The 17,350-nt window shown below is 36.8% G+C and overlaps 1 long non-coding RNA gene across 2 annotated transcripts in view; it reads right to left on the reverse strand.

Annotated features, from left to right (window-relative positions):
• Nucleotides 1-1,255: 1,255 nt before the first annotated feature.
• Nucleotides 1,256-17,350, reverse strand: part of LOC121109766 — a 30,623-nt gene continuing 14,528 nt past the window's right edge. Inside the window, exons 3-4 of one of the 2 annotated variants that reach the window (XR_005856012.2) lie at nt 15,879-15,936; nt 1,256-3,678 (exon numbers count right to left, since the gene is read on the reverse strand). This is a non-coding gene — a long non-coding RNA (uncharacterized LOC121109766). The remainder of the gene's footprint in view (nt 3,679-15,878; nt 15,937-17,350) is intronic. The other variant, XR_005856008.2, reaches the window with a different exon arrangement.

Here is a 17,350-nt window from a genome sequence, read left to right on the forward strand (position 1 = left end):
GATATTAGAAAAGTCCATTTTTTATGAGGACACATTATATCTGTCATGCTTTTCTTTCACTGCTTAATAAACTCACCATCAGTAAATGGTTTTGATTTTTTGCCATCAGATTTGTTACCATGTCACTAGCTTTTACAACAGTCCATTTAACTTTTTAAAAAAGCTTGCGTTGAGGTGATAGACTTTGTTTTCAGTTCCACTGTTTTGTCTTTATGAGGCATTCTTTGATATTCATTGAATTTGTCAGCATGTTTCTGCACTTAATATCTTTTCAAATGGTATTGTTTGAAATCTGACATCATTTCCTTGCAAATTAAGCAGAGTGCCATATTATTTGTCTTGAAAAAAAAATTACTAATCTGACCATTTTTTGTTTAACACTCTTCCTTCATCCAGAGTTTTGGTTTTTTTGGGGTTTGCCATTAGACAGGTTGAAATACTAATATCGACAATCACTGCATTTTACTCAGCAAGCGACAGAAGCGCATGTAATGTGCAATACGTGTGAGTCTTGATGCATCTAAATAAGTGCTGTGGCTGTGAGAGGACAAATCAGCACTGCACTGCTCCCTTCCCATGTTCTCATTTTCACTTCATGGTTGTTGTTGCTGTTTTTTTTTTCCCAGAAGAAATTGAAAAATCCTGTTTTTCTTCCATTTATGTAAAAAATCCATAAACATTACATTTCTGCTGTGGTTTACAAGTCCCTCCATTAAGTTATCATTGCTTAAACTCACTTAAATTAACTAACTTTGCCTCACTAATTTATGATTGATTTGGAGGTGTCTAGGATGTTCAGTACCTATGAGGGAGATGGTGTACATTATTGTAGATACAGATACAAAGGATCTATTTTGGCAGTGATGAAGAAAGACAAACCAAATAGGAGTAAATTTCATAGACACTGTTGAGAAGCTGAAGTCAACTATGAATTTTTATTTTATTTATAATTATGAATTTTTATTTTATTTTATTAGAAGATATTGTACTAGGCAGTGCTCCTTCCACTGGAAATATCAAGTGCAAAAAATTATGAGTTTGCTTTTAATATTCACCCTAAATTCAATCAGAAAGATTAAAATCAACTAAGATATGCATGCAAAACACGTATCTCCTACAAACAGGTTGGTGCTCTTTCATTTACTATAGTAGGCCAAGGTTATACTGCCCACCACTCAAGAATGTAACTTAATGGTGGTGAGTTTGTAGGCTTTTATTATTATTATTTTAATTTCAAAGCTTCTCTGTTATTGTGAAATTCTGATAGTTTTCCTTTCACTTGTATAGCCAGAAAATGTGATATTATCCATTGTGACAATGTTATTAATTCACTGTAACAATGCACCATGACTATCGGTAGCAAGCATGCTGCACGCTGAAATTCATATGCTTACATTAGTTAATAATAGATGATTTTATCTGCTTCTCTTCATTTGTTTTTTTCAAACAACACTTCTTGACAATTTCAAGAGTCTACTACTCACTAACAAGTCATAACTCTTTGAATGGTGCCTCTATCTTCTTATCATACATGGTATAACAAATAGTCTGCCCTGTCCACCTCTCTTTTTAATTACTGTAATTACATGAAATCTCAGTTTACTTGCTTTACATAAACCACATACAGTGATGGAATCATTTAAAAAGTAAGTATTGTGCATGCTGATAAAACAAACCAATATGGTATTTAGCTATTGACATTAACAAAATCCATTCTGCTAAATACATGTTTGGGGTATACATCTTTCTGCATGTATTTAGAAAACCACACACTCAACCAAAACAGTTTATTCAGTTTCTTGAAGGACAGCTTTACTTTATTTTTACTTCCGTGGCTTCACAAATCATCCAGCCTGGCCTGAAGCAAGAAGTCCCTTTGTAGTCGTGCTGAAAACTGAATTGGAAAGAAGTGGCAAAAAATTGCTCTGAATTCCACTTCATTTTTTTCAGTCAGGACTTCCAGACTTCCATCTGAGATCTCCTGGGCAAAAATGGGTTCCAATGGGTTCCAATTACATCTGCATTCTTTCCACTGTCCACAGGAAAACGCATCTGTCTGGGTGTATGGATCATTCCTATTAGCAAAGCTTTGTTATCCTTTTGATTTTTTTTTCTTTTCTTTCTTTCTTTCTTTCTTTCTTTCTTTCTTTCTTTCTTTCTTTCTTTCTTTCTTTCTTTCTTTCTTTCCTTCTTTCTTTCTTTCTTTCTTTCTTTCTTTCTTTCTTTCTTTCTTTCTTTCTTTCTTTCTTTCTTTCTTTCTTTCTTTCTCTCTTTCTCTCTTTCTCTCTTTCTCTCTTTCTCTCTTTTTCTTTTTCTGATGACTATGTTACAATTTTCAGCAAACAGAAAATGTACAGAGCAAGGTTTCCTGCAGTTCTCCCAAAGGACTAACATAGGGAACCCAAAGGTTTAAAACAAATTATATAGATAACCTTCACTGCTGTGCAAAATACCCTTACTGTCAAACAGTGATTGCTACTATGCACTCCAGCAATAGCATAATGCAGTATTGATTGATTCAATTCCATGAGCAGGGGAAAGCTATATGCTGAATTTTATTCTTCACTGTAAATTTTGGGAAGATTTATCTTACTTTCTCCATAGTTTATCTAAAACAGCTGATCATGATTATACAATGGTAAAGACCTAGGGGCCAAGAATACTTTAACTGCAGTTAAATGCTGCAGTTTAACGATTCAGTAATGTCTTCAGCTATCCAATGTATTAATTATGCCACAGTTTCTTCTCCTTATAAGGCTTTGAAACATGGCACAGTAAGAGAATAGCCTGTCAGGAGGCTTTATTCTCACTCCTTGAGTTTAGAGGGGGAGGGAAGTGTGGTTGCTTAGGAAAACACCTTTTTATGAACGTGGATAGTATTTTATTTCTCTGTCCCCCATGTGAATCCTTCCAATGGACTCTCTAGAAACAAGACCCCAAAATTAGGGATGAGGAGGAAGTGGGTATCTTCCCTCACAGTGCAATTCCTCCTGATGTGGCCATTAGTAATCAGTGGCCTCTGTCACTCACCAGTCTTCTGTGCAGTGTGATCTGCCAACAGGGATTCATCTATGAAGCTGGATAAAGCGCGAAGGAAATTCACACCTCTCAGCTATGACATAAATAAGATGGCTTATTCCTTGAGGGAAAAACACTGCATAGATATATGTGTGTGTGTGTATATATGTATGTAATTATGTGTGTATATATATTTATATATATATAAAATAAAATATGCTGAAGCTGGAATAAAAATGCTGGAAAGCAATCCTTTCATTCTTCAGCACTTAACTACAACTTGTCTTGCTATTTTTTTTCTGAAGCTTCTTTTTGATATAAGGAGATTTCTCAAATTTATTCTGATGTTCAAGTTCACTTGACAATTTCATTATTTGTTGTCTTAGATAAGGTATATTTAGAATGTTGATCTTTGGGCAAACCATGAAGAAGTGCAGAACCTCTATCTGTTCACCAGCTTACCCACATCTATTAAGCTGTAATTGCTTGTATCCACATATCCACAAAGCCATGGCATGTCGCTTTGCTTCTGTGTTTTCACTTACTCAGCACATCCTCTCCTGATCCCTAAATTGAGATTCAGTAGTAATTCATTCTGTAACTTGTACTGCTGACAGCGTAGACAGTTCTGTAGTGATATTCTTTCTGATGTGCTGAATACTGCAGAAGACAGAGAAGTCATTAATATATTAAACTTAACAAGATGACAATTAATGGGGAACATGGCTCTATAGATGTGTTTCAAACATGTGCTTAAAATATGAACATGAATTCTTCTGAAATCTGCCCGTTCTGTATCTAAGTTTCCTAATAGAGGTTGAGAGCTACTAATGCTATTGACCTGATCTCAAGCCACTCTTGCCAGGATTGATTTTGTAAAGGGATGAAAACTGGGTCCAATTCAGCACATGCTTCTTATGCACATGCCTAACTTTGAACCACATCAATAGTTTCATTTAAAAAGAATATTGTTCTTCTGCTCTCAGGTTGAACACATACTCAATTATTTTGATAGTGCAAGGCAAGAACTTCCACCCTCTTAGATTTTCACTCACAAAAAAATTCATTACCCTATCCCATCTTTTGTTACTTGGTTTCTATGTAAATCTTTTAAACTAAAGAATTCCCACTAAGCCTTCTTTCAAGAAACCTAAAGAAGCCATGCTGGAAACTTCTACATGTTTTTCCATCTACAGATTTTGCATCAGGATTATGTTAGACATGGACATCCAAACAATATGTCTGACTTTCCCAATTATCTGACATCTCTTGTACTGAGTCTGTCCTGACATGGAATAGCATAAGAAAAAAGGAATCACAGGCCCACGGCGGCTGTGTGATTCCTCTTAAGTATGTAGCATATGCTATACTATGAATTTAAACTTAATTTTTTTTAATTGCAGTTAAACCATAGTGGCATAATTTTGAATTTACCATGACTATTAATGCACATCTGCTCATTATTATTATAAAACTGTAATGTTCAGTGCTGTCAAACTATAGTTACTAGATCATGCAGCTCAGAAAATACTTTTTGAGGTGCTGAAGACAGAAAATCAATCTAAGTTTCGTGTGTACACAAGTCTCAATTTAGATTAATTTGTCATGTAGTCATCTGTAATGGATCAATAACTGTATCATAAACAGGATATCAGGTGGCCAAATATAGCTTAACTGTACAAAGCCTGACCTTGTGAAATGTAGTTTATTTGAGGTCTAGTTTATGAGTGCTTTTGCAAGACTGCTAACATGTTTCTGTACCTAGGAATTAATCAATGGCCTTCTGCTTCCTACAGCAAGGAAGATCAGAGACCAGAGCAATGAGAAGCAGTTCAGGAAAGTTCTTCACAACAAAAAATGCAGTGTTGTTCAATATGGTGAAGAATTTTCTATCCAACCCAAAACCACAGAGTGACAAATAAGTATCTCCATCTCTAAAACCATAATAACAAGCTATATTAACAAGGCAATAGAACTACTTGTCAAAAATTAACTGCCTGATTTTTTTTAATTAATTAATTAATTAATTAATGTATTTCCCCAGCTACAAACCATTCCACCCTCTACACTACAACACTCCAAGGGGCTAGCAGTCTTCCTGACCTCTGTGTGGGAGTTCTGGTGACCATTATGCCCACCCAGGGCATCCTCTCCACAGTGCTGCAGAGGGTAGTGCAGGGAAGTCATTTAATATCTCCCTATTAATCCGTAATTTCTGCTTCTGCAGAAACAGAGTAACAAGCAACAAAGCATCAGGCTGAAGCATGATCTTTACCTCCAAACAGATGTGTTATTGTGGCTATAAATTAATAAATAGCAGGATCTTATAGAGCAGCAGATACTGAGATCATATTCTCATGCTGTTGGTTAGTTGTTCACTGTAAATCAAATTCAGTGGACTAATTCTCTTGCTGGGAAATTTCTTGGTATGAAGGTGTGTGGGTACGTGTGTGCATACACATATGTTTATGTACTCATATGCTGAACAGCTTCCTGTAAGAAGTGATGTTTAACTGTGAGATTGCTGGAATGATTGATGTTCACACCATTTCAAGGCAGATGCAAGATATCCATATGCTATGTGCGCTCTTCTACATCTCAAACCACATTTACTGTGAAAATACGTGCAGTATATGATAGTGTCTCTCGAGTCTTGGATTTTCACTTGCTTTACTTGATTGTGAACCTCCTAATGAGAGATTCTGAACATTTACTGAGTTGTTAAACAGTTTATATTCTCTAGACCTTTTGTCACTTTCTATCACATTTTTTAATCTGTTACTTTTACTCACTGATATCCAGCTTTGTAAAAACAACTTTGAATAACCAGCACATTGAAATCCAACAACAATTACAAGACATTTGACACAAAATGCCTTTCCCCTGTCCTTTGATTAGTTGACTAGCTATCCTCAACAAACATTTTGGAATCAAGTCCTTTACCTCTAGACTGCCCAACAGCTAAATACAGACACATCCATCTATGGCTTGTCTGATTGTCTGTCTACTTTGCTATATATCTTATGTTTGCTTACTGAAACATTTTTCCTTAACAATTTAGTTTCTTAGGAGAAGTTTGCAGTAATTGAAAGAAAGTGATTACAGAGTTGAACATATTGTTATCCAAATCTCTCTCCCAAAAGGAAACTTGGGAAATTTCCTTTAAATGCTCAGATCCTTGGTACTTCATATCCTGTGCAAAAGAAAATGTGAGTGAAAAATGAAGTCATGGATTTTCACTGCTCTAATTATTTATACTAATGTATTCCTTCATCTAAATACAGATTTCTATTTAAAATTCAGTATGCAGGGGTATTATGAATTCCAGTTTAATAGATTCCAAATAATTGCCCTTTAGAAATGATGAATAGCAGTTTAAAGCTACTGATAAGAATATACTGGTTTTTTCCTCTAACAATAGGCCTTCCACATTAACTGTATCATATATGCCTGAAATTAGTTTATTATTATTATTTTTATTGATATGCAAAATAAAGGCTGATGGCAGATGGCAAATCACCCCTCAATCCAACACACAACCCTCCAAAAAATGGCTTGTGTCAGCTTCTGTTCCTGTAAGGGTACAAAAAAGAGAGATAAGAAGATAGCTTTCATACTGAAGGCAGGCCACTGAAATGCAGATGATGCCACCCTCTCATGTACTCAGCTTTCAGATTTTCTGGAAAAAAAAAAAAAAAAAAAAAAAAAAAAAAAGACTAAGATATAAGGTTGAATTAATGACCAGATTTTGCACAACTGCAACTCAAGATGCTTTCTTAAACTGTCCTTTAAGGCAACCATTCTAGGCTTGTTCTTTCATTTAAAGGATGAGCATCCAGAACTAATGAAATTAAAAATATATTATTCATATATTCAACATAGGACTGACCTGACAAAAATTTCACTTAACAGACCTGATACTTTCTTCATAACATATGAAACCCTTTGAATGAAGCAAGCAAAACAGATTAATGCACCTGCAAGTTGAATTTACAATTATGCACACAACATGATATTGGAAGTTTCTGAGGTTGTATGTGTTCTGTGTACTAAATACAGCTGCTGTACTTATGTATAGCACCTGGGGAAAGATGTATAAAAATGTGTTAGTATTAGAAAACTAACACTAACACTTTTTAAATTTTGCTCTGTTTTGTGAAGTATAATTTCAAATATTTAAGAAAATATACAATGATATTTGGCACTGACATTAGTGGCTTTATTAAATAATGGGGTAAAGCTGGAATTACCAAAGTGTGCTAATAAATAATAAATAAATAAATGTTTTGTTGTTGTTGTTTTCACTAGGAAGTAGTTGGGTTCTACTTAGCCTTTTAGCTTTTACACTTGCTGGGTGAATAATACACATATGGAAAAAAAAATAATATTCCCTATTATGAACGTATTCTGTTGTGAAAATTCTTTTACTAGTGCTCACTTGTTCTCTCTGCCTGTATGTAACCGCATGTAAGTTATTTATGTGCATCCCATCTAAACATTTGCTGCTGAGAAAATGTTTGCCAAGGTCCTTATTTGCCAAAGCTAATAGTAAAAAGAAAACATCTCCATTCATTCCTGGAGATTAGAAAGTTACTCTAAGAGTTGCTCCACTTTCCTCATTTTCATCTTTCCTACCTACAAGCAAATTAGATTTGCTTTTTGGTTAATTTTCTCTTGGCAAAGTTAGCAAAACAATAAAAGGTCCTACATGTGAGTTAAGGCAGTTTTATGGCTTAACCATAGTAGCGCCTGTAGTGCTTGGCTCTGGTCCCCTTTAGCCTTTTCTGTTTTTCAATAGGAGCAGAGTAGTCACCCCCCTCTCAAGGCCTTTTCTTTCTCCCTCTGGGGTAGGCTGCCTTCTCCACACACCACTGGTAACCAGAAAAAGAATGGTTCTTCTGTTTATCTGGCTGCCTGCATATTGCATCCATTGCTCCATTCAGCCTCTCTTTTCAGGTCCGCTAGCTGCTGTACAACTTAGCTTTTGTGCTCTACTGCCAGGGGTTTTCTGAAGCCAGACGCTTTCTGAAAAGAGGGTGTATTTGCATAAACAATACCATGTGAGGAGGTCTGCTGGAAACAAAATCAAAATTCAGTCAAGCAGATCTTCCTGAACAACTCATTTCTTGCAACCAACACCTATCGTTACCATCTGTGTATTAAATTATGGCTGAAAACGTGTGCAGCTCTTTCTTTTCACTTGCTCTTGTGTACGGATTCCTCTTATCAGCTGAAGTATATTTTGGTTTTGAATTTAGGTGAAACAGAGACCTGTAAAATAATTTGGTATATGGAATGAGAAAAACACGGTTGTGTTAAATGAGAAACAGGAGGCCAGCCACGCATCAGCTAGCTTGCAACCCAGATTGGATTTATATTGATGGCTCATCAAAATGCACATCAGAAACAAGATCTACTCATCAGCTTGCTGAGATTTCAGGTCAGTGATGGCAGGGCAGCTTTATCACAACAGAGCAGGGATAGGAAGGCTTATTTGTACTGCTGCTGATAGCCGAAGGAAGCATTCTGGAAATACATGTGCTTAAAACAAATCTCCAGTGGCTTAAAGTATTGGATATTCTGACTGCATGCGTATGTGTATGCACATAAACACAACATAAAGAGGTCATAAATATGTATACATGAGTGAATTCATGTATATCTCTATGCACAAGCAAACATGCACATGGGCTGTTCTATATCCTGTGTGCATTCACTGCACCTCACTCATGGGAATAAAAATAATTAGGCCAACCCTGCAAAAAGGCAGATAGGCAAACAAAAAGTAGCCACATGGAAAAAAGGAAGAATATAGTTTCATAAACCACTATTCAAATCTCCCACTTATTTGCATTTTTTTAATTCAAGTTTCTAGCTAGGTAATGCATCTATCACTACCCCATTAAATTAAAATCTTAATTTTGCTTTCTTGCTCAGATGCTTTGGACATAATTAAGTAACAATATTCTAATGCATCTCCCTTACCACATTTGATCTGTGCATACATCTTCTGTTTTGCACTGCCTGTTAAACCATGCTCTGTTGTCAAAAAGTGGTGCCTAAGAATGCATTAAGCATACAGAAATACCATGAAAAAGAGGTTCTCCTTCTATCACACTGTTTTTATCACGTTTTTCAAGCTCTAATGCCACATCAGTTAGGAAAAGCCAGGTTTCCTCCAAGTGTTAACTCCATCCATTGGTTAAAGCAATGTACATAGGGGATTCTTGGGTGCCTCTTTTATAAATCTAACTTCTTCACTCACAAAACCAAGCACAGTGGAGCAGTTCAAACAGATGTTACATCATGTCTTTTCACCTACGGACATGAGTCATGTTAAATAGCTTCTGTGAGTCAGTCTTCTGTTGTGGGTCTGCAATAGGGGAGCATCCCATCACATGGATGCACCCAAATGAATGGGAAGGGGAGGGAAATCTGCACATCTGCCATAGGTTTTTTTTTAGGTAAGCTTCCAATCATTACGAAAAGATGGTCCTATCAGAGTGACTGTCACTCACCTCCGGCCTTCATCAGCCTACGGGATGCAGGGAAAGGACTTCCTCTAATGAAGATTTACTCTATACTCAAACACTGAGGAGATAGGAGTGCAATTTTCCCATGAGAACAGACTCCAAATCCCATTATGCTTCTATTACAAAAATCTGTCAGATACTGCCAAGAAGTTTACTTCGGGAATATTGGAAAGAAATATATTCACTTGTTCGTATAAATTTTCATGTTTTATATAAGATGTATAGCTTTGTTATTCTTTCCGGCAATTTAAAGGAGTTCATCTCATAAAAAAGTGGTAAATAAAGATCAGTAACAGTCCTATGAAGGAACTGGGCCTAGTAAATCTTTTTACCAAATTTCAGAATCTTTTTACCAGATTACAGAAATGCTACACAAACAACATACATGGAAAAACATCTATTAGAGTCTAATAGGTGTGCTAGTGATAGGAATGCCTACTACATAACTCCCATAAATATGACTTCATTCTTCTATTTCATTGTCCATGGTAAGTTTTTTTATTATTCTGAAATTAATTGTACCTTTTATTCATGCCACTCCTGTTGCTGGTTTACTTAAGTGACTGTATCAAGCAAAACAGTAATCACAGAATCACAGATAGGAAGGGATTTCTGGAGATCAAGTCCAACCCCTCTACTAAAGCAGATTCCCCACAGTAGGTTGCACAGGAAAGCATCCAGGTGAGAACTGAATATCTCCAGAGAGGGAGACTCCACAATCTCTCTGGATAGCCTATTCCAGTGCTCCCTCACCATCAAAGTAAATAAGATTTTGCCCATGTCTGTATGGAATTTCCTGTGTTCCAGTTTGTGCCTGTCCTTGCATGCCCCTCAAAAGAACCTGGACCACTTGACTCCCACATTTTAGTTGTAAAATTCAAAATGCCTGCAGCAACAATACCATAATATTGTGTTATGTGACCTAGGACTTCCAGGACGAATGCTCAACACCCAGGAATTGGTTTCAGTTACACCATACTAAGGGAAGTTGTTTCTTTTGCCATGACTTTATTAATGACTCAGTGTAATGCTATTTGTCCTTAAGAAGAGAACAAACAGAAGCAGCCTAAGAAATCTTTTGATGTAGTCTTCTTTACACGACACCATTTAGCACTGCTTCTCCCTCTGGGCCAAGCGAGGTCCCCCCTCTCTGCAGAAGCCAGGACACAGCAAGATCTGAAATGGTCTCCTGATTTCACTGATACCTTCAGTAGAGGTCAAACAGTGGTAACCTCATGGAGCTCTCTCCACTGTTGTAAGTCAAAAGGCATATTAGTACCTGTAGGCCTCAAATCAGTGAGACATATGGAAGACAAAACACCTCTCAGGTTAAAGCTGGGACATAAATAGGGAAATACAGAAGTTCACGTTTCAACATTAACTGATGCCCTCTAAATTGTGAAAAAAAAAATTGTATGCAATTCTTTCCTTTAAGAGCAAGTGGCTTCCCAGTGACTGAGTTTCTTCTATAAAATAGCCCACAGTGGAGCAATATTTCTAAAACAAAGCTTGAGAATACATTAGTCTGAAAGCAGAACACGCACTTGAGTGATTAGCAATTATACATTCTGCAGTTAATCGGCTCCACATACATTGCATATCCGTGCATATACATTAATCTGTCTGTTAATTTCTCTACTTTTCTGGGGATTTTCTCTATACAACCCCCTCTCTATTTTAATGAGAATGAAAGAATGGAAGGAAGGAAGGAAGGAAGGAAGGAAGGAAGGAAGGAAGGAAGGAAGGAAGGAAGGAAGGAAGGAAGGAAGGAACGAAGGAAGGAAGGAAGGAAGAAAGGAAGGAAGAAAGAAAGGAAGAAAGAAAGGAAGAAAGAAAGGAAGAAAGAAAGAAAGAAAGAAAGAAAGAAAGAAAGAAAGAAAGAAAGAAAGAAAGAAAGAAAGAAAGAAAGAGAAAGAGAGAGAAAGAAAGAAAGAAAGAAAGAAAGAAAGAAAAAAAGAAAAAGAAAGAAAGAAAGAAAGAAAGAAAGAAAGAAGAGAGAGAGAGAAGAAAGAAAGAAAGAGAAAGAAAGAAAGAAAGAAAGAAAGAAAGAAAGAAAGAAAGAAAGAAAGAAAGAAAGAAAGAAAGAAAGAAAGAAAGAAAGAAAGAAAAGAAAGAAAAGAACAAAAAAGACAGTGTTTGTGTAAGAAAGAAATTGCCTGATTAACCTTAGCTCTGTGCTCACCATAGTGCAAGGAGAAATTGGAGAAGGTTTGAAGTAAAAGAGAGGAAGACTAAATTCCATGTTGTTTGCAGAATGTGTTTTTCATGGAGTCTGAAAAAAAGCTTTGGAGGAGGGTTTGCATGGCTGGATTTTGTAATCCTTGTAACATGGAAATCAATAAGATAAATGAAGGAGAACTGAACAGCTAGTGGTCCCAGTCTTGATGACTCCAGGATAAATCCTTTTAATAAATATGAAATTGCAGCAGAGCAGAAACTCTAAGACCTACTTTTTATTTAAAGACATTTACCTCTGTATGTGTTATATTTTTCAAGTTTTATTCTCCTCCTACCTTTTCAATTTTATCTCCCTGGATGCCCATACCATTAATTTTTGGGTTTTCTGCATTTATTCTTCAAATATGAAGTATGAATGTACACACATAGCACATTACTATATCTATACAATGGGAATATACATATAGTTTTGTTTTGTAGTGGTTCTCAGGAAAACTTAATGGAAAATTACTGCTATACTTAAGTCATCTTGTTCATTCTTCAAACATGTCGTCTGTATGAAAAAATTATATTTGTGAAAGATGCAAAGGTAGAAAAAAAGACTGGAAATATCATTTACAGCAAACTGTTACTTATGAATGGAATTTTTTACACCATTGCTGGTGATGGAGGTGACAAAGGAAATGTATTAAAAATTGAAGCAAATACCACTGTTTTCACGGAATTAAGATTCCTTCACTAGTTAATCCAACAGAACGGGGATTTGGCAAGTCTTGATTTGTATAATGAATGTTGGATTAATTTATATGTTTCTACAATACAACAAGAAGAATTTGGAATTTCAAGATTTAATATCAAGGCTTCCCTGGAAATACACAGGGGGAAAAATACATTTAGATCTCTCATTTATTTTCCAATTAACTGTTCTTTATCTATGTATTAATATTACAGATGTCTCAAGAATAATTAAAACAGATAAGCAGTTTATAAAAATCTTCACATTTCCTGTTAATTATCATAATGGAATGTTACATTTCTATTAACAGCTTTTGTTCCCTCCCCCAACCTTTACTTTTAGCAACCCTAGGGCCTCTGATAGTCAGTACATTATAAATCTTTGTTAAAATACGACACGAGGCTGAGAAGCTTGCAAGCAAGCAAATTAGACATTGATGAAGTTCTCCTTTCTTTACTTTTATTTCCCAGCAGCCAGGCTGTCATTAAATATGAAAACAATGATGGTTTTTCACAACTTCTTGCTGTGAAGGCTAAGTGCTCTCAGGACAAAGAATCCTGAGTGCATCAGGGAACACAGCCAGGCCATGAGCAAGGTGGAAGAGAGCAATTGGATTCTAGCATCTTGTTAGAGATATAAATAATGAACCTAGAAGAGACCTGGGACTGTTCGTCCTGCAGAAGGGAAAGCTGAGAGGGGATCTTACTATGCTTCTAAATACATGAAGAGTGGGATCTAAGTGGATGGGGTAGGGCACTTTTCAGTAGTGCCCAGTGGTAGGACAAGGGGCAATGGGTACAAACTGGAGCATAGGAAGTTCCAACTGAGCATGCAAAAAAACTTCTTTACTGCGAAGGTGACAGAGCACTGGAACAGGTTGCCCACGGAAGTTGTGAGGTCTCCTTTGGAGATATTAAAAACCCATCCAAATGCTGCTTTAACAGGGGATTGGACTAGATGATCTCCAGAGGTCCCTTCCAACTCCTACAATTCTGTGATTCTGTAACACACCCACTACACTTGTATCATATGACTACATTTACAACTAGTTAAGTCTGTCTGAAAATGAGTTGGCTTATTTGTTCCCACTATTCCTATGGAAGATTGTTATAGAACCATAGAATCATAGAATCACCAAGCTTGGAATAGATCTCCAAGACTATCCAGTCCAATTGTCCTCCTATCACCAATATTTCCCACTAAACCATGTCCCTCATCTAAACTTTTCTTGAACACTTCCAGGATTGATGACTTCACCACGACCCTGGGCAGCCTGTTCCAGTGCCTGAACACTTTCCTTCTAGTCCTAATGCTAATTACATGGGAGAAGAGGCTGACCCTAGCCTCAACACTACCTCTCATCAGGTAGTTGTAGAGAGCAAAAAGGTCTCCTCTGAGCCTCCTCCTCTCCAGACTAAATAAACCCAGTTCCCTCAGCTGCTTCTCAGAAAGCCTATGCTCCAGACCCTTCACCAGCTTCATTGCCCGTCTCTGAACACACTCCAGGAAATTAAAAAGAATCATTCTAATGTGAATTCTTGCTCATGTTTGATGCTCCAGTCAGAAAACAGAAGTAATGCCGTATGGTGTTACATAAGCTCTCCCATACCTCTATTGTAGCCATCAGTAGAACCAAACACTTAGTCAAGCTGAACAGGACACTTATTCAACAAGGTCAAGTGCCAGGTGTTGCACTTGGGTCAGAGCAATCCCAGAAATATAAACAGAATGGGAGAATTCCTCGAGGGTGTCCCTACAGAGAAGGACCTGGGGCTCCTGCTGAATGAAAAGCTGAATGCAAGCCAGCAGTGTGCACTTGCAGCCAGCTGTATCCTGGGTTGTATCAAAAGAGAGGTGGCCAACAGGGAGAGGGATGTGATTGTCCCCCTCTGTTTTGTCCTCTCAAGGCTCCATCTGGAGTACTGCATCCAAATCTGGGGTCACCAGCACAAGAAAGACATGGAGCTATTGGAGCAGTACCAAAGGAGAGCCACAATGATGATCAAAGAGCTGGAGCACATTTTATGAAGAAAAGCTCAGGTAGCTGGTCCTGTTCAGTCTGGAGAAGAGAAGGCTCCGGAGGGACCACACTGTAGAGAGAGACCAATTTTTTAAACAGACTGATACTGGTAGGACAAGGGGGAATTGTTTTAAATTAAAAGGATGGAGATTTAGGTTAGATGTTAGTAAGAAACTCTTTACTCAGAGGGTGGTGAGACACTGGCACAGGCTGCCCAGAGAAGCTGTAGATACCCCATTACTGGAGGCATTCAAGGCAAGGTTGGATGGGATCCTGGGTAGCCTCATCTAGTGGCTGGCAACTCTGCCTACAGCAGGGTAATTGGAACTAGGTGATCTTTAAGGTCCCTTCCAACCCAAGCCATTCAATGGTTCTATGATTCTGAGTCATACCATGAGCTGCTTGGAGTAAGAAATAAAAAAAGGCCCAAAACCCTGATCTTGCTAACACTTTTCTTTGCTGAAATATGAGACTTCATATATCAGTAAAATTATTTATGTGCTCAAATGTTTAAATGAATGGGATAAATTTGTCCAATAAATTATTTAGGATGAATAATACGATCAGCTCTACTAGTAGAAATACAAATGGCCCTCACATTGCCTTGTGGGGAACAGAAATATATACTCTATACAGAGTATATGCAGAGGAACAGAAATATATACTCTATATCTCTACTCTGGTAAAGTAAAAGCCAAGCATTCAAGTGTGCTTCAACTTGCACCTCTCAGCAGCCTCTTCCAGTAATTGCTGTCATAGTACGGATAATGTACCTCCATATGTTTCAAAAATACATTCATCTAAGCTTTCAGAAATAATAATGTAGTTTAGGTTTCATTTTGTTTTTGTTCTTGAAATAGGCTGTGATATAAGTCAGTGAAAATGAGATATTAAATAAAACCTTGCTCCAGTGCCAAGTTCTGAAACCTTTTTTTAAGGAGAAGTGTGCATATGTGCCTCAGCTGCTACCCAGTCTATTGATTCAAAACTACAACTCTTTTTTTTTTTTTTAATATATATATAACTTAATTTTCCTTTATTTATTGAAACATTGATAGCATTCAGACTGCATTAGATAAAGTACTAGATAAGATTCCTTTTTAAAACCTCTTAGTGAGATCCTATTGGGACTGGCAAGTAATTGAAAACACTTAATGGAATATTTCAGGGCATATTGCCAGAGAATGAACAAGAGAATCATATTTCATTTTAAAATGCCATAGAAAAGTCACCTGAAATGCTCACAGCTGTGGTTTAACATAGAAAAGAATGGGTGTTATAATTTACATAGACTTTATTTTCTGTCTTTGTTGCTTTTGACAACTCACCCACTGTCTTTTCAGAAATGTCTGACATTCGTTTTAATGAAAAAGAGAGGTGCAATAAGGAATACCTTTTTAGAATATTGCTGACTGCATTCAGGGTATTTTCAGCCTCACTCGGTTTGTTCCCTTAGGAAAGAATATCAGTTTTTAGAAGTTCCTTCTTAATCTATCCTATGATGGTACAAAGTCATATTGTAACTCTTCTAATTAGAGATTAGTTTGCACTATCCTCACATCTATCAGGTCATAGTAATCTTTAGGTCAAAATCATGTAGCCCCAATATTTCTTATGACAGTATAGCAAAGCCTAATAAAGATGCCTTTCAGGTTGGAGGTTTTACTATGAATTTTCCAGGTGCTTATGCAGCCCCAACTAAAGGAAATGTTCTTCTTTGGCTGTTATAAGTAAACTGAGAAACAGAACATCTGAGTGGGTTTTTCTTCACTCACAACAGACTACTTAGATAGCTAGGAATAGCAGCCAATGTCCCTACCCACAGCATCCTATTAACTACTAGAAAGAGATCTCCTGAGGGCAGCTGGCATCCATACACATTCACACTGCAGATTTACCACTGAAGCTCTCACTCAACTACTGGAACTTTTGTACAAGAAAAAAGTTTCTTCTAAAAATGTAATATTCAGGAGAAACATTAAAAAGTATCTTAAACTGAGACAGAAAAATCTCTAATTTTAAATGAATAAAAGTAAGAAAATTAATTTCAGGTTAAATTTTCAAAGCCTAACTGTTTCTGTGCTCAAAGGCAAGCAAACAGTATTTTGCTGCTTCAGGCTTGGCCAGACATGTACTATGAGCCTGTCTTCATTTATACCAAGAATTATAAGGGCATATGGAAATATTTTGTTGTACCTGTACAACTTTAGGAGCTTGTATAAAGCTTGCACACTCAGATCACTTTAGCCTAATTTTGGAGACTAATATTGTGCAATTACTACTGACATTTTAGCTCTAATCAATGCTAAAAGTATTGATGCCACAAAGATGTGTTACCTAGCTTTACTGCATTCTAATGCAAGACAAAGAATCCACCTAGGGCAAGTGATTGTGTTTAATTTGTCCTCTTTTGCTTTTGCGATCTCCTTCGCTAACCACATTTCCAGGATAAACAGTACTGGCTTGTTTTTATCCTGGAAATAGGCAAGAAAAATAGGTCCTTCTTTATTATGGCCTGTAATTAAAAATTGGATATAAAACAAAACAAAAAGCTTGAATTCAAAAATTCTCCAAATTTGTTTTGAAATCCAGTTCCACATTAAAATGCAGTTGAGTCCTGTTTATTGCAAACTGTTCTCAGAGGGATCTCTTAATGACAGTCAGCCAATATCTTAAAGGTCATAGCTCATCCCTTGACTATAATCCTAGACCTGGACCTGGACTTACATGAGCACAAGGATGCGACCACACATTGTCACCGTATGTTAACGTATACCTGCTTGCAGGTTTGAGAACCACATTAGTAAACAAACCCTTTGCAAACATGCAGCAGTAGTAATAAAATGCAGTAAATATTCTGAGAAT

Source organism: Gallus gallus, chromosome 2 (genome assembly GCF_016699485.2).
Source record: "Gallus gallus isolate bGalGal1 chromosome 2, bGalGal1.mat.broiler.GRCg7b, whole genome shotgun sequence".
NCBI lineage: Eukaryota > Metazoa > Chordata > Aves > Galliformes > Phasianidae > Gallus > Gallus gallus.